The sequence below is a fragment of the Tursiops truncatus genome, chromosome 4 (assembly GCF_011762595.2).
Source record: "Tursiops truncatus isolate mTurTru1 chromosome 4, mTurTru1.mat.Y, whole genome shotgun sequence".
Classification (NCBI taxonomy): domain Eukaryota; kingdom Metazoa; phylum Chordata; class Mammalia; order Artiodactyla; family Delphinidae; genus Tursiops; species Tursiops truncatus.
This window is the reverse complement of record NC_047037.1, coordinates 2,350,847-2,369,367: the sequence shown is the minus strand read 5'-3', so window position 1 is coordinate 2,369,367 and position 18,521 is coordinate 2,350,847.

The following is an 18,521-nucleotide window of genomic DNA, read 5'->3' as shown; positions in this document are numbered from 1 at the left end:
CTGGCTGCTCACTCTAGGAGACCAAAGGGGAACTGCAGTGCCTTCTGTAACGTCGCCTTGGAAGTCACACGCTTTGCCGCGTTCTATAAATAAGATGGCTGTGATTCAGTGTGGGACGGAACATGACAAGGAGAGAATACAAGGAGGCGAGGGTCATGGGGCCATCTTGGAGTTCTGTTATCTTAACAGGCTGTGTGAAGTCTCCCCTTCGAGAGGGGAATCAGAGTCTTTTCACTTGGCCATACCCCAGAGGGGTGTTTGGGAAGGTCGTAAAGAGAAGGTTAAACCCATGGAAACTGCACATGAGCTACACGTGAGTTGTTGACAGGCAAAGAGTCTTTGACTTATCTTCCACCTTTCACCTATGTTCTCCCCTGCCCTTTGTAATACAAATAAATTTCCACAACGCCCCTCTTTGGTGGGTGTTATTTTCCTTATTACAGACGATAAGTTAGGGTCAAAACACAGTCAGGGGAATTGCCCAAGGGTACACCATATGTCACTGTCAGAAGAGGGACTGCAACTCACGGTATCTGAATTCCATGTTTAGACTGGACCACCTTGGGTGCATAATGAGTGGTAGCAAGTGCTGACTTCTCTGAATTTCCTTTTAGCTCTACCTAATCCTTGCTGAATTCATCCCCTAACCGCACACTACACACACCACCACCCCAATCACAGTACAGTTCAAACACAGTACACACAAGCACATTCAGACATACTTACTACACACAAGCTCACACACACACACACACACACACACACACACACACACACACACACACACACACACACACACACACACACACACACACACCCCTACCTTACGCTTTCTCCAGGTCTTCTGAAAACCCAAATGGCCTCTTCATGATAGCCTCGCTCTTGTGCCAATAGGGGGCCCCTAGGCAGGACTTTTAGAGTAAGAGCCACGGCTCCCACATTCAGAATGAGAAAGCTGTAATTTTCGTATTGTATCTCCTCACCAATTGTAAATCAGTCATTTTAAGGATGCCTCTCATTCTTGTTTCTCTTCAGGCAGCTCTTACTCCTCTCTGGAAAAAGCAAAGATTTGCTTTATAGCTAACTGCAGGACTGAAATGACATATAAAATAGCAACAGCAGGGAACAAATGTGTCCCTAAAGTGGCAATATGGTGCCTTTTTGTGTGTTTTAAAGCTTTGGAGTGAGAGGCAATTTTTCTTTTCCAGCTTCTATTTGAATAGGTGTTGAAAATTTAGAAAACAATATTAGGTATATTCAGTAATGGGTCCTGACCTGAGTTGTTCTGTACTATCAGTGGTAGGGATATATAGATTTTAAATATATTCCAGTAATAGTCTGGCCAGCTGCCCTAACAATATTTGCAGGGCAGAGCTATCAAGCTAATAACAAAGATTGTTCCATTATTAGGTGTGGGGTTTTTCTTTTATTATAAGATACTTTTCCCACCAAAATCGCTGGTGTTGTATATCCTTAATTGAAAAAACATAGAATAAAACCCATTTTATTCCCTCCTTCATCTTTCCTTTTCTTTCTTTCAGTGTAAGAAATAGCTATTCTGACCAGCAAGCCTATTTTCATTTTTTTTCCTTTTATTTTTGTCAAATACGACAATTCAAACATTTCTTTTGAAACAAAGAGCCCCAAAGCCAAAGTAATGTCTATATTTCTCCAAACTCCCTGTAGTATCAATAAATCCAAAGGGCTGACAGCATGGGGGAAAGTTCTATGCGGAGAAAAAGAGCAAATTGGATCAGCAGTGCTGTTCGTTATCCTCCGTATTAGAAAGGTGCTGCCAAGGGTTATTTCCTGGAGGGGAGACCCCTGTGTGACCTGCCTTCCTCACCACACTGCCTGTGTGAGGTCTCCCTCAGTATCGAGACTTGAAAGCGTCATTTCAAAAAGGGAAAGACTGCCTGTCCTTTTTTCTTCTGTCCGTGCCCCTTCTCCCCTCCTTGTTTTACATTGCTAAATTAAGGTCTTCTTCTGTCCCTCTCAACATTCAACACATGTAAGACTGTGGAAAAACTTAGCCCCTGACGGCCATCATCTTGCAGCAATTGTGGGAAGAAGAGGGATGCCACACACTGAGGCATGCTCCATCCCCTCCCATTAGGTGGGAGAATTTCCCACAGTGCCCAGAGGGCATGGCTTGGTGGAGATGGACCATGGCCTCGATTGGACCATGGCCTCGATTGGACCATGGAGGATGGACCATTCTTCATTGGCCACTGACAACCTGGGCAACCTTGGACTTCTCTGCCCAGTCTTCCCTTCTGGAAGATGATCTGCTAGTTCCCTTCTGTTTCTAAAGCTTCTCTTACTCTAGGATGCCAGGCTCATGGGAGGTGTTTCTAGATCGTAGGCTGGAGGAGGGGAGCGTCTCAGGATTGGTGATAACCCATGTGCACAGTGAATTGGGACTGGAGAAGAGGAAAAATGGAGTTTTACAAGTGGCCTGTGTTGTGGCATAAGGGGACTATTAGTCATGCACTGTCCTCTTACAGATTCTAAACCATATGAGAATTGGATGCAGAGGCAGGGGTCCAAAAGTCAGCCTAACTGTTGGCAACATTGGATGGAAAACCTGGTGTGGATCTAGGCTCAGATGGGCTTCCCTCTCCTTCCTTCCCTGGTTGCCCCTCTCCCAGGTAATAATATCATACACTTAGCATTTAATATGTGTTCCAAGCCCTCAATATAGATAAGAAACTCACTTGATTCTGACAGCAAGCCTTTGCAGTAGATAACTGTTCTGATGCTCATGTTATGGGTGAGAACACTGAGGCACAGGTCAGCTGTGTAGCTGCCCCGGGCCGTACAGCTCTTGCGGCAGAATTGGCGTTGGCACCCAGCGCTCGCATCCACTGGTCTGGAACAGGCAGAGTGGCCAGAGAGAAGAGCTGGCTTCCATACCCGAGCAGGTCAGGGATGACAGCAGAGAGGCGAGTATGTGAGGGCCTGGACGGGTATGCCAGGTGCCCTGAAGACCCTTCTCTAACCTCACCCATGGCATCCTCACTCTCAGAGCCTGAGTAGCACCTGGAACCCTCACATGTGTGCTACGCTGCCTTCTAATCCTGACCCAGGGTTCACGTGCTTCCCACATTCAGGACTTTCACATTGGCATTCTCAAAATAAACTAGGTTGCAGAGCTCATGTGAGTAAAGGCACAGGCTTTCCTAGTATTTTAGTTACTTGTCCAGGTATGGGTAATAGTAAACTTGAAGGGCAACTGAGTTTTTCAAAACGTCTTGCATGTCAGCTGGGATCTGAGCCTCTTCCCAGCTCTGTGAGGTTGGAGTGCAGTGGGTTTCACTGTTCCAACCTCCCAGTTGGGGGCCTGAGGCTCCCTGGGACTCTCCACTGACTGAGGGTTCCGGTGCTGACAACAGAGGGGTGGGTTCCTGGAGTCCAGATTAAGGCTGTGAGAATTACTCTGAACCCCAGGTTGTGATGGAGGAGGAATCTGAACGCACATCATGTCCGGCCTGGCTTGTGGATCCCTGGGAGCAGTCATCCAAGTGAGGTGACTTTTGGGGACACAGAGTGGGTGGCATGTGCCAGGGGTGGTTTGTGTTTGGAGGAAGGGGCTTGCCTGGTGAGGGCTCTCCCCTCCCCACCTCCCTGGGGCTCTTTGATTCTCAGAAAGGACTGTGAGGACAGAAGGGAAACATGAAGGCCAGGAGAGCCGGTCTGAGGCAGGTCTTGTGGGGTGAAGTGGCTGTTACGGAAACCTAGGCTGTTTAGTTCATGGCTAATACAAAAGGAATTTATGAAAGAGGAATATTAAAACAAACAAATAATTAAAAAAATAACAAACTTTTACTGACTTACCCTTGACTGTCCTGGTCTGGTTAGCCGTGGGGCATCTTTGGATTATTTTTATTAGCTTAGAAATAGTCAAATATTGACCTACAAAAATAGAAATTTCATAGTTTCTTCTTAATATTTTTGGCATACTGTGAATTTCATTATAGAGAACTTAAGTTGCTTTTTTCTCTTTTGATCCACTTTCGGAAAAAGTAGTGAAGGGACTTATGTGTCTTCAGGGTCGGTAATAGCTTGAGAAGAGGAACCACGAAGCAGTGGCTGGGGAGGGGGGTCGGGGGTTGCAGAAAGGAAGCCTTTTCAATATTAATTTAAAACTTCTTTATGCTGCACTCCCCTACCTGAGTAAATAAATAAGTACACTGACTGCTGGGGGCCTCGACAATATTCACGGTAACAGTAACTGCAGTGTGTGTGGAGTAGCGCCAGACACACTACTAAGGACGTGACATACGTGATCTCGTTTGCTCCTTACAAAAGCCCGTTTTACAGACAAGCCAGGCTCAGAGGGGTTTAGTAACTTGCCCAAGGTCACACTGCTCATAAGAAGGTGGTGTCTGTCTGAATCTAGAAGCTTCTCTTCACCATTGTACTATGCAGACATCCAAAGGCAGCATTCGGGAATTCCCTGGCTGTCCAGTGGTTGGGACTCCCTGCTTTCACTGCCGGGCCCGAAACAAAGGCAGTGTGCACTCAGCATTCGAACACTCACTGAGTCCCTAGTGGACCAAACACTGCATTCGGTGCTGGCAGGAGGCTGTTATATTGATTTCAACCTGTGGGTCAGTTAGCACATTCCTAGGGGGATGTGTATCTCCTGCTGTCTATCTGCTTTTCCCAATGGCATTACACAGCAGGTAAACTTAGGCTTTCTAACCCAAGCTTGGGAGACAGTGGTTAGGAAGCAAGATGTGTACAGAAATGGCGAATAGGAGAGAAGAAGGTCAGAGGCTTGCATTTTCCTGGAGTCACCTTGAGACTGAAGCTTCTCCTGGGAGGAGAGCTTTGAAGGCGCCCCGGGCCACCCTCCCCATCAGAGGATGTTGAAGGGGTCAGATGGATAGGGTACATGTGCAGACTGTTAAGAACAGAGGCACAAGCCCTGAGGCCTTTTCCAGACTTGGATGTAGATGGGGAAATTAGTAAGGCTTCTTACTAATTGAGCCATTTAATCCCCAGTGAAGTTCAATGTCAGTGTCATTTTTGGACTTATGAGTGTCATGAGGCTGGTTGCCTTGTGTTGATAATGGTAATGAGTAAGCATTACAGCCACATTCATTGCTGAATCTCTGGTGATCGTGATATGAGCAGCATTTATGGAGTGTCCACTATTTTTTTAAGTCCTCTAGGTATATGTTTCCATGCCTCTGCCTCAAAAGAGATATCATGATCCCTTTTTTAGCTTGAAAAAATGCAATCACAGAGGTTTAGGAAAATTGAATTGTTCGCTCACGGTTACCCAGGGGCAAGGTCATCCTTTGAACCCGTGTCTGCCCAACTCTGAGGCCTGTGATGTTTGTCCTATTGATTTCAACCTGTGGGTCAGTTAGCACATTAGGCCTCTGTTAAGGACCAGAGCAGGTAGAAACAACCAAGGATAACATACAGCTGGCCCTCAAGATGTTAACAAAAGTATCAGGAAAGGAGATGGATGGCTGAGTGCCAGTGCTGGCTCTGAGCGTGATGAATTTGGCCAGGTTCATTAGCTTTCCTAAGTCTCAGTTTCCTTATCTGTAAAATAGACACAATAAAATTTCCTCCTTGCTAGGGGAGTAGTGAGTGCTGAATGAGAAATCCCTTCAGGGACTCTATTGCATAAGAATAAACACAAAGAAAACTCACGTAGGGCTCACTCCAGCTCCTGCCTACCCCTCTCCACACAGGCCAGCTGTGCCAGCCCTTCCTTGGGTTCTGTGAATGAGCCCTGCTCCCTCCTGCCTCGGGGCCTTTGCATGCATGATTCATCTGCCTGCAACACTCTTGCCCTTTCCCCTCAAATGTTGCTTTTCCAGGAAATCTTCCTTTCCTGACATCCAGATGAAATAAATCCCCTTTCTGAGCTCTACTAACTGCCTACGATTTGTCTTCCTAGCTCTTATCATAGATGTTATACATTTGTAAGATGATTTAATGCACATTTTTCCCAACCAAACTGGGACTTTTCCTACCTAGACTAAACTTGTAATGGCTTGCCTCTGTTTTTTCATGACTGTATCCCTAGCATGTAACACAGTGCTTAGTACATAGCAGTGTCAGATACATGTTTGTTGAATGAATGAATGAATAAAAAAACACCCACTGTGTCTGGCACATAGAAAGCCTTCAAGACATATAAGATATTGTTATGACTATTGTATAAAGTACCAAGAATCAATTCAAGAGTTATATAAAAACCCTTGTTGACAATACAATGATAGCTTTAGGCAGTGTATCAGTTATCTACAGCCACAGTAATGGTGAGTAACAAACTACAAAACTCAGTGGCTCCAACCATATGCACTGATGGAGAATCTGTGGGCTAGCTGGGTGGTTCCTCTGGCTCCACTACAGGCACTAGTGGCTGGTGGTTTTGCTGATCTTGGATGAGTCAGCTATCAGCGATGGCACAGGCTGAGGCAACTGGGGCCACTCACTTCTGCTCCATGTGTTCATCCTCCAGCTTGCTGGCCCGGGGGTGTTCTCCCGGTGAAAGCAGACTGTCTGTGCTCCAGCTCTGGAACACATTGCATCCACCGTAGGGAGGAGCTGGTGCACAGGAAGAAGGGGAAACCTGGTTGGGAACAGTGGCTTTCTTCCCGTTGTGTTTTAGCCCTGTTTTCCAGCTGCTGCTGATTGTGAGCTAATAATGATACATGACAGAATAAATTCTCATCTCCTAAGGAAATGAGGGCTTATTCTCTGCTTTTCCTGGTAGCACTTCCCTCTGGGCAGCAACCCCCCCTTTGAATTCACGGGGGCCACGGAGCTGGAGAGCAGAAACAGCTCTTTTTGAGCTTGAGACACAGCCTGAGACGTGATGGATACTTGGTTGTTAATGAAAACCCTGAGGGTCAAATTGTCATGCCTGTGTCAATGGGCAGTGACCTCTCGGAGCCCACACTCAAGTTCAGTGATTGCACTGCCGTTGACAGATGGCAAGTTCTTGGATGGCTTGTCCGTTCACTTTGAGGTCTCCTCCTTCTGTCTCTCTCTGCCTGTCTTTCCTTCCTTTCCCTTCCTTCCTTCCTCCCTGTTTTTCTTTCTCTTTTTCCTCCTTCAAATAAGCATTTCTCAGTGGTTAAATGTTTCTGTTCTATTTATTGCACAGAATGTGGGTATGATCTTCTCCCCTTTTCTCTACACACATAGTTTTCTCCCCACAGCATTCCATAATGAATTCTCATGTTCTGGGAATGTTTACTCCATAGCTCTGGACTTAACTTCACTCAGGCAAGGTGGGAAATCATCCATCCTTGTATATCAGTTAATGACCCAAGGCTGGTTAAGGTGGGAATAAGTGTTCAATAAAACAATCTGTTGTATTTCTCTTCACAGCTCTAATCCCATGTTTAAATGTTTGAGAGATTCTTACTATGAAAAATTATTAACAAAATTTATAAAGTATCAGGCTTCAAAGAATTATGATTTTACAAATGAGGATATGAAGTTCCAAAAGATAAGTAGGTGGTTAAAAATGAATAAAGAGATGTATGTAATTAATAAGTATGTTTCCATTTTATGCCAGGGAGCTAGTCTCAGCCAATACTTTCATGTTTTTGACACTTCTGACTGGGGTCAGTCAGTTTCAGGGACAGGACCGATGAAGGTAATTGCTCCTGATTCACTGTCGATAATGGCAGGTCCTGGCTGGGGTAGGTGACTTCTTAGCTCAACCATCTGGTCACTTCTTTTTCCCAAATCAAACTCTGGCCACTTCACTGAGAACATATGCAAACATTGACATTTTTAATCCTTGGAGGAGCAAACGGACAGAGAAATCTACATTATATTAGAGAAATATCTGGATTGACAAACCCCATTGGAAGAACATATGCTAGATCAGTGATGAAAAATCTAGTTGATACAGAAAACATTAATTTAAATGTATCTTTTTTTCACAATAATAATTAATATTTATTGGGTACTTAATGATGTGCCAGGCACTGTGATAGGTAGTTTTCTAATTGAAGTATGGTTGATTTACAATGTTGTGTTAGTTTCTGGTGTACAGCAAAGGGATTCAGCGATATATGTATATATATTATATATATACTCTGATATATGTTATATATTATATATATTTTATATATACTTTTCCATTATGATTTATTACAGGATATTAAATATAGTTCCCTGTGCTATACAGTAGGACCTTGTGTTTTTGTTGTTTATATATTTTATATATAGTAGTTTATATCTGCTAATCCCAGACTCTTAATTTATCCCTCCCCCACCCCCTTTCCCCTTTGGTAACCATGAGTTTGTTTTCTATGTCTGTGACTCTGTTTCTGTTTTGTAAATAAGTTCATTTGTATCATGTTTTAGATTCCATATATGTGATAGCATATGGTATTTGTCTTTTTCTGCCTGACTTACTTTACTTAGTATGATAATCTCTAGGTCCATCTATGTTGCTGCACATGGCATTATTTTGTTCTTTTTTATAGCTGTAATATTCCATTGTATATATGTACCACATCTTCTTTATCCATTCATCTGTCCATGGACTAAATGTATCTGTTTAAGCTTGCAACAAACTTCTTTTTTCTTTTTAATTAATTAATTAATTTATTTTTGGCTGCGTTGGGTCTTCGTTGCTGTGCACAGTCTTCCTTTAGTTGCGGTGAGTGGGGGCTACTCTTTGTTGCAGTGCGTGGGCTTCTCACTGTGTTGGCTTCTCTTGTTGCAGAGTACCGGCTCTAGGCACGCGGGCTTCAGTAGTTGTGGCATGCGGGCTCAGTAGTTGTGGCTTGCGGGCTCTAGAGTGCAGGCTCAGTAGTTGTGGTGCATGGGCTTAGTTGCTCTGCGGCATGTGGGGTCTTCCCGGACCAGGGCTCAAGCCTGTGTCCCCTGCATTGGCAGGCGGATTCTTAACCACTGTGCCACCAGGCAAGTCCCAACAAACCTCTTTTGAACTACCTATTTTTAAATTTTTACTGATTATGTAAATAAAGTTTTATTAGAACATAGTCACACTCATGCATTCTCATATCGTCTGTGGCTGCTTTCCTGCCAAAACAGCCAAGTAGTTGCAACACAGACTCTCTGGCTTACAAAGTCTAAAATCTTTACTCTCTAACCCTTTCCAGGAAAAGTTTCCTGACACCAGCCCTAGAGCCGTGTGAACTACTTATTTTAAATTGTGAGTATCATTCCTGGATTAGACTTTGCTAAACTCTCTAAGAGTGTAGAATGATATCATCCAGAAAGTACTTAAATTATACTTCTTAACTGAAGCTTTAGGGACTGTGAATCCATTAACTAAAGATTTATTTTCTAGTAACTATCCAAAGTAGTGCTCCCTACAAAGTAAAGTTTGTGTTTATTTTGAACTTGTAAAATATGCAGCTACCAAAATAGCATCATTTAACCACGAGATAACTTGTTGAGTTCTGGGGTTAAGCCAGGCATTTCTAATTTATAAATACTGAGGAGACACCTCATCACACACAAAGCGCAGAATAAGGTCCCAGTTCATCTGCTCTCAAAGACCCGTAATACTCAAATATCGTGAACATGTTGCATCTTTATTGTACTATTACTGTTTTTGTGTTAATTTAATTAATTGTGATTGGCATAATGGTGAGATGGGCAAAGATTTATTAAAGCACTACATGGTGGGGGGGCAGTTAGGCTGTTAAAAACAACTGAAATAGGTTTCCTGATTCATTACACATGTTCAGCTGACCGATTCCATTCAGCCAAATAGCCCACTCCAGGAGCACCTAGATCAGACCCTGGAGAAAAGAGAACCTTCTCTGATACAGACTCCTGATTTTGAGCTGTGGCCATGATCCACTCCTTGAGCTTCAGTCTATGCAGTTCTTACCTGGTAAAGCCCAACCTTACTCTTTCTTCTACGTCCCTCCATTTCTTTTCTCTGTAGAACAGAAATGATTTCCTTGGCTTCCTTCCACAGTCCTCTTCCTCCCCAGCCCGGCTTCCTCAGGTCTACCACCTGCGGTGACGCACGTCATTGTCTAACCCCATCCTAGGACCATCACAGGTACGGTTTGTCTCTGCCTGAGATTTCTCCATCCCTTTACCTGTAGCACTGGTTGAGGCCTTAGTACCCAGAGCAGTCTGTAGCAATGGCGACGGGTCAGGAGTCTGGAACTGCAACTGCGTTCCTCAGATTCCCCAGCACTTCCCACTTGTTGTTGGGACAGCTTGTTATTTCTCTCTGAACTCTCCCAAGACACTCTTTCCAATTACCATCAAGTGGACAATACTGAATTTCCTACTCTTCGTGACTGGTCTTTCTGAATATTTTCTTCCCTCTTTCAGCTGGACCTTTTTTTTTTTTTTCATTTTAACATCTTTATTGGAGAATAATTGCTTTACAATGGTATGTTAGTTTCAGCTTCACAACAAAATGAATCAGTTATATATATACATATGTTCCCATATCTCTTCCCGCTGGCGTCTCCCTCCCTCCCACCCTCCCTATCCCACCCCTCCAGGCGGTCACAAAGCACCGAGCTGATCTCCCTGTGCTATGCGGCTGCTTCCCCCTAGCTATCTACCTTACGTTTGGTAGTGTATATATGTCCATGCCTCTCTCTCGCTTTGTCACAGTTTACCCTTCCCCCTCCCCATAGCCTCAAGTCCATTCTCTAGTAAGTCTGTGTCTTTATTCCTGTTTCACCCCTAGGTTTTTCATGACATTTTTTTTCTTAAATTCCATATATATGTGTTAGCATATGGTATTTGTCTCTCTCTTTCTGACTTACTTCACTCTGTATGACAGACTCTAGGTCTATCCACCTCATTACAAATAGCTCAATTTCGTTTCTTTTTATGGATGAGTAATATTCCATTGTATATATGTGCCACGTCTTCTTTATCCATTCATCCGATGATGGACATTTAGGTTGTTTCCACCTCTGGGCTATTGTAAATAGAGCTGCAATGAACATTTTGGTACATGACTCTTTTTGAATTATGGTTTTCTCAGGGTATATGCCCAGTAGTGGGATTGCTGGGTCATATGGTAGTTCTATTTGTAGTTTTTTAAGGAACCTCCATACTGTTCTCCACAGTGGCTGTATCAATTTACATTCCCACCAACAGTGTAAGAGGGTTCCCTTTTCTCCACACCCTCTCCAGCATTTATTGTTTCTAGATTTTTTGATGATGGCCATTCTGACTGGTGTGAGATGATATCTCATTGTAGTTTTGATTTGCATGTCTCTAATGATTAGTGATGTTGAGCATCCTTTCATGTGTTTTTTGGCAATCTGTATATCTTCTTTGGAGAAATGTCTATTTAGATCTTCTGCCCATTTTTGGATTGGGTTGTTTGTTTTTTGGATATTGAGCTTCCTGAGCTGCTTGTATAGTTTGGACATTAATCCTTTGTCAGTTGCTTCATTTGCAAATATTTTCTCCCATTTGGATGGTTGTCTTGTTTATGGTTTCCTTGGCTGTGCAAAAGCTTTTAAGTTTCATTAGGTCCCATTTGTTTATTTTTGTTTTTATTTCCATTTCTCTAGGAGGTGGGTCAAAAAGAACCTTGCTGTGATTTATGTCATAGAGTGTCCTGCCTATGTTTTCCTCTAAGAGTTTGATAGTTTCTGGCCTTACATTTAGGTCTTTAATCCATTTTGAGCTTATTTTTGTGTATGGTGTTAGGGAGTGATCTCATACTTTTACATGTAGCTGTCCAGTTTTCCCAGCACCACTTATTGAAGAGGCTGTCCTTTCTCCACTGTACATTCCTGCCTCCTTTATCAAAGATAAGGTGACCATATATGCGTGGGTTTATCTCTGGGCTTTCTATCCTGTTCCATTGATCTATCTTTCTGTTTTTGTGCCAGTACCATACTGTCTTGATTACTGTAGCTTTGTAGTATAGTCTGAAGTCAGGAAGCCTGATTCCTCCAGCTCCGTTTTTCGTTCCCAAGATTGCTTTGGCTATTCGGGGTCTTTTGTGTTTCCATACAAATTGTGAAATTTTTTGTTCTAGTTCTGTGAAAAATGCCAGTGTTAGTTTGATAGGGATTGCATTGAATCTGTAGATTGCTTTGGGTAGTAGAGTCATTTTCACAATGTTGATTCTTCCAATCCAAGAACATGGTATATCTCTCCATCTATTTGTATCATCTTTAATTTCTTTCATCAGTGTCTTATAATTTTCTGTATACAGGTCTTTTGTCTCCTTAGGTAGGTTTATTCCTAGATATTTTATTCTTTTTGTTGCAATGGTAAATGGAAGTGTTTTCTTGATTTCACTTTCAGATTTTACATCCTTAGTGTATAGGAATGCCAGAGATTTCTGTGCATTAATTTTGTATCCTGCTACTTTACCAAATTCATTGATTAGCTCTAGTAGTTTTCTGGTAGCATCTTTAGGATTCTCTATGTATAGTATCATGTCATCTGCAAAGAGTGACAGCTTTACTTCTTCTTTTCCGATTTGGATTCCTTTTATTTCCTTTTCTTCTCTGATTGCTGTGGCTAAAACTTCCAAAACTATGTTGAATAAGAGTGGTGAGAGTGGGCAACCTTGTCTTCTTCCTGTTCTTAGTGGAAACGCTTTCAGTTTTTCACCATTGAGGACGATGTTGGCTGTGGGTTTGTCATATATGGCCTTTATTATGTTGAGGAAAGTTCTCTCTATGCCTACTTTCTGCAGGGTTTTTATCGTAAATGGGGGTTGAATTTTGTCAAAAGCTTTCTCTGCATCTATTGAGATGATCATACGGTTTTTCTCCTTCAATTTGTTAATGTGGTGTATCACGTTGATTGATTTGCATATATTGAAGAATCCTTGCATTCCTGGAATAAACCCCACTTGATCATGGTGTATGATCCGTTTAATGTACTGTTGGATTCTGTTTGCTAGTATCTTGTTGAGGATTTTTGCATCTATGTTCATCAGTGATATTGGTCTGTAGTTTTCTTTCTTTGTGACATCCTTGTCTGGTTTTGGTATCAGGGTGATGGTGGCCTCGTAGAATGAGTTGGGGAGTGTTCCTCCCTCTGCTATATTTTGGAAGAGTTTGAGAAGGATAGGTGATAGCTCTTCTCTAAATGTTTGATAGAATTCGCCTGTGAAGCCATCTGGTCCTGGGCTTTTGCTTGTTGGAAGATTTTTAATCACAGTTTCAATTTCGGTGCTTGTGATTGGTCTGTTCATATTTTCTATTTCTTCCTGATTCAGTCTCAGAAGGTTGTGCCTTTCTAAGAATTTGTCCATTTCTTCCAGGTTGTCCATTTTATTGGCATAGAGTTGCTTATAGTAATCTCTCATGATCTTTTGTATTTCTGCAGTGTCTGTTGTTACTTCTCCTTTTTCATTTCTAATTCTATTGATTTCAGTCTTCTTCCTTTTTTCTTGATGAGTCTGGCTAATGGTTTATCAATTTTGTTTATCCTTTCAAAGAACCAGCTTTTAGTTTTATTGATCTTTGCTATCGTTTCCTTCATTTCTTTTTCATTTATTTCTGATCTGATTTTTATGATTTCTTTCCTTCTGCTAACTTTGGGGTTTTTTTGTTCTTCTTTCTCTAATTGCTTTAGGTGCAAGGTTAGGTTGTTTATTCGAGATGTTTCCTGTTTCTTAAGGTAGGATTGTATTGCTATAAACTTCCCTCTTAGAACTGCTTTTGTTGCATCCCATAGATTTTGAGTCGTCGTTTCTCCATTGTCATTTGTTTCTAGGTATTTTTTGATTTTCTCTTTGATTTCTTCAGTGATCACTTCGTTATTAAGTAGTGTATTGTTTAGCGTCGATGTGTTTGTATTTTTTACAGATCTTTTCCTGTAATTGATATCTAGTCTCATAGCGTTGTGGTCAGAAAAGATACTTGATACAGTTTCAGTTTTCTTAAATTTACCAAGGCTTGATTTGTGACCCAAGATATGATCTATCCTGGCGAATGTTCCATGAGCACTTGAGAAGAAAGTGTATTCTGTTGTTTTTGAATGGAAAGTCCTATAAATATCAGTTAAGTCTATCTTGTTTAATGTATCATTTAAAGCTTGTGTTTCCTTATTTATTTTCATTTTGGATGATCTGTCTATTGGTGAAAGTGGGGTGTTAAAAGTCCCCTACTATGACTGTGTTACTGTTGATTTCCCCTTTTATGGCTGTCAGTATTTGCTTTATGTATTGAGGTGCTCCTATGTTGGGTGCATAAATATTTACAATTGTTATAACTTCTTCTTGGATCGATCCCTTGATCATTATGTAGTGTCCTTCTTTGTCTCTTGTAATAGTCTTTATTTTAAAGTCTATTTTGTCTGATATGAGAATTGCTACTCCAGCTTTCTTTTGGTTTCCATTTGCATGAAATACCTTTTTCCATCCCCTTACTTTCAGTCTGTATGTGTCCCTAGTCTGAAGTGGGTCTCTTGTAGACAGCAAATATATGTGTCTTGTTTTTGTATCCATTCAGCCAATCTGTGTCTTTTGGTGGGAGCATTTAGTCCATTTACATTTAAGGTAATTATTGATATGTATGTTCCCATTCTCATTTGCTTAATCATTTTGGGTTCGTTATTGTAGGTCTTTTCCTTCTTTTTTGTTTCTTGCCTAGAGAAGTTTCTTTAGCATTTGTTGTAAAGCTGGTTTGGTGGTGCTGAACTCTCTCAGCTTTTGCTTGTCTGTAAAGGTTTTAATTTCTCCATCAAATCTGAATGAGATCCTTGCTGGGTAGAGTAATCTTGGTTGCAGGTTTTTCTCCTTCAACACTTTCAATATGTCCTGCCACACCCTTCTGGCTTGCAGAGTCTCTGCTGAAAGATCAGCTGTTAACCTTATGGGGATTCCCTTGTGTGTTATTTGTTGTTTTTCCCTTGCTGCTTTTAATATGCTTTCTTTGTATTTAATTTTTGACAGTTTGATTAATATGTGTCTTGGCGTATTTCTCCTTGGATTTATCCTGTATGGGACTCTCTGTGCTTCCTGGACTTGATTAACTATTTCGTTTCCCATATTAGGGAAGTTTTCAACTATAATCTCTTCAAATATTTTCTCAGTCCCTTTCTTTTTCTCTTCTTCTTCTGGAACCCCTATAATTCGAATGTTGGTGCGTTTAATGTTGTCCCAGAGGTCTCTGAGACTGTCCTCAGTTCTTTTCATTCTTTTTTCTTTATTCTGCTCTGCAGTAGTTATTTCCACTATTTTATATTCCAGGTCACTTATCCGTTCTTCTGCCTCAGTTATTCTGCTACTGATCCCATCTAGAGTATTTTTCATTTCATTTATTGTGTTGTTCATCATTGTTTATTTCATCTTTAGTTCTTCTAGGTCCTTGTTAACTGATTCTTGCATTTTGTCTATTCTATTTCCAAGATTTTGGATCATCTTTACTATCATTATTCTGAATTCTTTTTCAGGTAGACTGCCTATTTCCTCTTCATCTGCTAGGTCTGGTGGGTTTTTATCTTGCTCCTTCATCTGCTGTGTGTTTTTCTGTCTTTTCATTTTGCTTATCTTACTGTGTTTGAGGTCTCCTTTTTGCAGGCTGAAGGTTCGTAGTTCCTGTTGTTTTTAGTGTCTGTCCCCAGTGGCTAAGGTTGGTTCAGTGGGTTGCTTAGGCTTCCTGATGGAGGGTACTAGGGCCTGTGTTCTGGTGGATGAGGCTGGATCTTGTCTTTCTGGTGGGCAGGTCCATGTCTGGTGGTGTGTTTTGGGGTGTCTGTAGACTTATTATGATTTTGGGCAGCCTCTCTGCTAATGGGCGGGGTTGTGTTCCTGCCTTGCTAGTTGTTTGGCATAGGATGTCCAGCACTGTAGCTTGCTGGTCGTTGAGTGAAGCTGGGTGCTGGTGTTGAGATGGAGATCTCTGGGAGATTTTCACTGTTTGATATTATGTGCAGCTTGGAGGCCTCTTGTGGACCAGTGTCCTGAAGTTGGCTCTCCCACCTCATAGGCACAGCACTAACTCCTGGCTGCAGCACCAAGAGCCTTTCATCCACAGGGCTCCTTAATTTGGGATGATTTGGTGTCTATTCATGTATTCCACAGATGCAGGGTACATCAAGTTGATTGTGGAGCTTTAATCCGCTGCTTCTGAGGCTGCTGGGAGAGATTTCCCTTTCTCTTCTTTGTTGTCACAGCTCCCAGGGGCTCAGCTTTGGATTTGGCCCCGCCTGTGCGTGTAGGTCGCTGGAGGGCATCTGTTCTTTGCTCAGACAGGACGGGGTTAAAGGAGCGGCTGATTCGGAGGCTCTGGCTCACTCAGGCCTGGTGGGGGGGGGGGTTAGGGAGGGTCACGGAGTGCGGGGCGGGCCTGTGGCGGCAGAGGCCGGTGTGAAGTTGCAGCAGCCTGAGGCGTGCTGTGTGTTCTCCCGGGGGAGTTGTCCCTGGATCCCGGGACCCTGGCAGTGGCGGGCTGCACAGGCTCCCCGGAAGGGGCGTGTAGATAGTGACCTGTGTTCGCACACAGGCTTCTTGGTGGCGGCAGCAGCGGCCTTAGCGTCTCATGCCTGTCTCTAGGGTCTGCACTTTTAGCCGCGGCTTGCGCGCGTCTCTGGAGCTCCTTTAAGCAGCGGTCTTAATCCCCTCTCCTCGCGCACCAGGAAATAAAGAGGGAAGAAGAAGTCTCTTGCCTTTTCGGCAGGTCCAGACTTTTCCCCGGACTCCCTCCCGGCTAGCCGAGGTGCACTAACGCCCTGCAGGCTGTGTTCACTCCGCCAACCCCAGTCCTCTCCCGGCGCTCCGACAGAAGCCGGAGCCTCAGCTCCCAGCCCTGCCCGCCCCGGCGGGCGAGCAGACAAGCCTCTCGGGCTGGTGAGTGCCGGTCGGCCCTGATCCTCTGCGGGAATCTTTCCGCTTTGCCCTCCGCACCCCTGTTGCTGTGCTCTCCTCCGCGGCTTTGAAGCTCCCCCACTCTGCCACCCGTAGTCTCCGCCCGCGAAGGGTCTTCCTAGTGTGTGGACACTTTTCCTCCTTCACAGCTCCCTCCCGCTGGTGCAGGACCCGTCCCTATCCTTTTGTCTCTGTTTATTTTTTTCTTTTGCCCTAACCAGGTACGTGGGGGGTTTCTTGCCTTTTGGGAGGTCTGAGGTCTTCTGCCAGCGTTCAGTAGGTGTTCTGTAGGAGTTGTTCCACGTGTAGATGTATTTCTGGTGTATCTGTGGGGAGGAAGGTGATCTCCGCGTCTTAGTCTTCCGCCATCTTCCCGGAAGTCTCGAGAATTTGCATTCTCAGCTGGACCTTTATCCAGTATCTGTCCTGTCCTAATTACAGATCAGGGCGCCTCTCACTTTTCCCATTTGACTCTTGCCAACAGGCTCTTCCCAGGACACTTTGTGGCTCACGCTAGAAAAGGCAGTGGATTAGAGAATTGCAAATATCCTTTAAGTGCTGTGATTAAGTGGTAGACACGTGTGTTGTGAATTACACCAAACTAAGTTTTATCTTTCTGAAGTAGTGTTGATTTACAATATATTAGTTTCAAGTGTACAGCATAGATTCAACATTTTTATAGGTTATACTCCTTTTAAAGTTATTATAAAATATTGGCTATATTTCCTGTGCTGTATAATATATCCTTGTATCTTATTTAGTTTATATGTAGTATTTTGTACGTCTTAATCCCTTACCCCTATCTTGCCCATCCCCTCTTCCCTCTCCCACTGGTACCCCCTAGTTTGTTTTCTGTATCTGTGACTCTGTTTCTCCAAACTAACTTTTATCCTTTGAAAGCCAATGAAGTCCCCATGACATAGCTGTTATGTCAACAGACAGTCCAATAGCATTGAACCTGTGGTTGAATTTAATCTGGATGGTCGCTCAGTTTCGTAAATTAATGGTGCATTGATCTGGTAAATTATTGAAATCACAATGATATGATGTTTTAAGTTAGTTCATGAGTAGGTGGATGTAAAGGGAGAATTGAGAAAATAGGCTATTGTAAAAATCATCCTAGTCTATTTCTTTTCTTTTCTTTTTTTGATCTACACAACTTGATTATAAAAGAACTATAAAACCCAGAGAAGATCACAGGTTACTGCATATCAAAGCTCAAAAAGATATTTTGAGAAGTTAAATTTCTAGGGTCGTATACTTTGTATCAGTTGCAGAGCTGGGATCAGACCATAACAGCTCTTTGACAATGGTGTGCAAATAAATTTCAAATTTGATAAATTTGTTAATAATCTTTGCTATTTTAGAGATTGTGTGGCCTAATGAAGATCTGCTTTGCAGTACATGCTAGATGAGAGTAAAAGTCAGTGGTACTTGTGCTAAAATCAGAAACTCAGGTGACCACCAAGGTGTAGGGCAAACTCATTTGCCAGTGTTATCACAGAATGCTTCCATTCAGGACAGTGACAACGTTTTAGATCTCTTGGCCTCTCGTGCAACCCTTTGAGATAAATAAATACATTTTTAAGGGACGTGCTTAAAGCATTGCTTTGATTTATTTTTTAAAAGATAAATTAATAACCCATATCCCCACCCAGCAACACTCAGTGATTTGATGTGCATATACCTCTATCCTGTTTGTTCACATAAAGGATCATCCACACATTAAGGT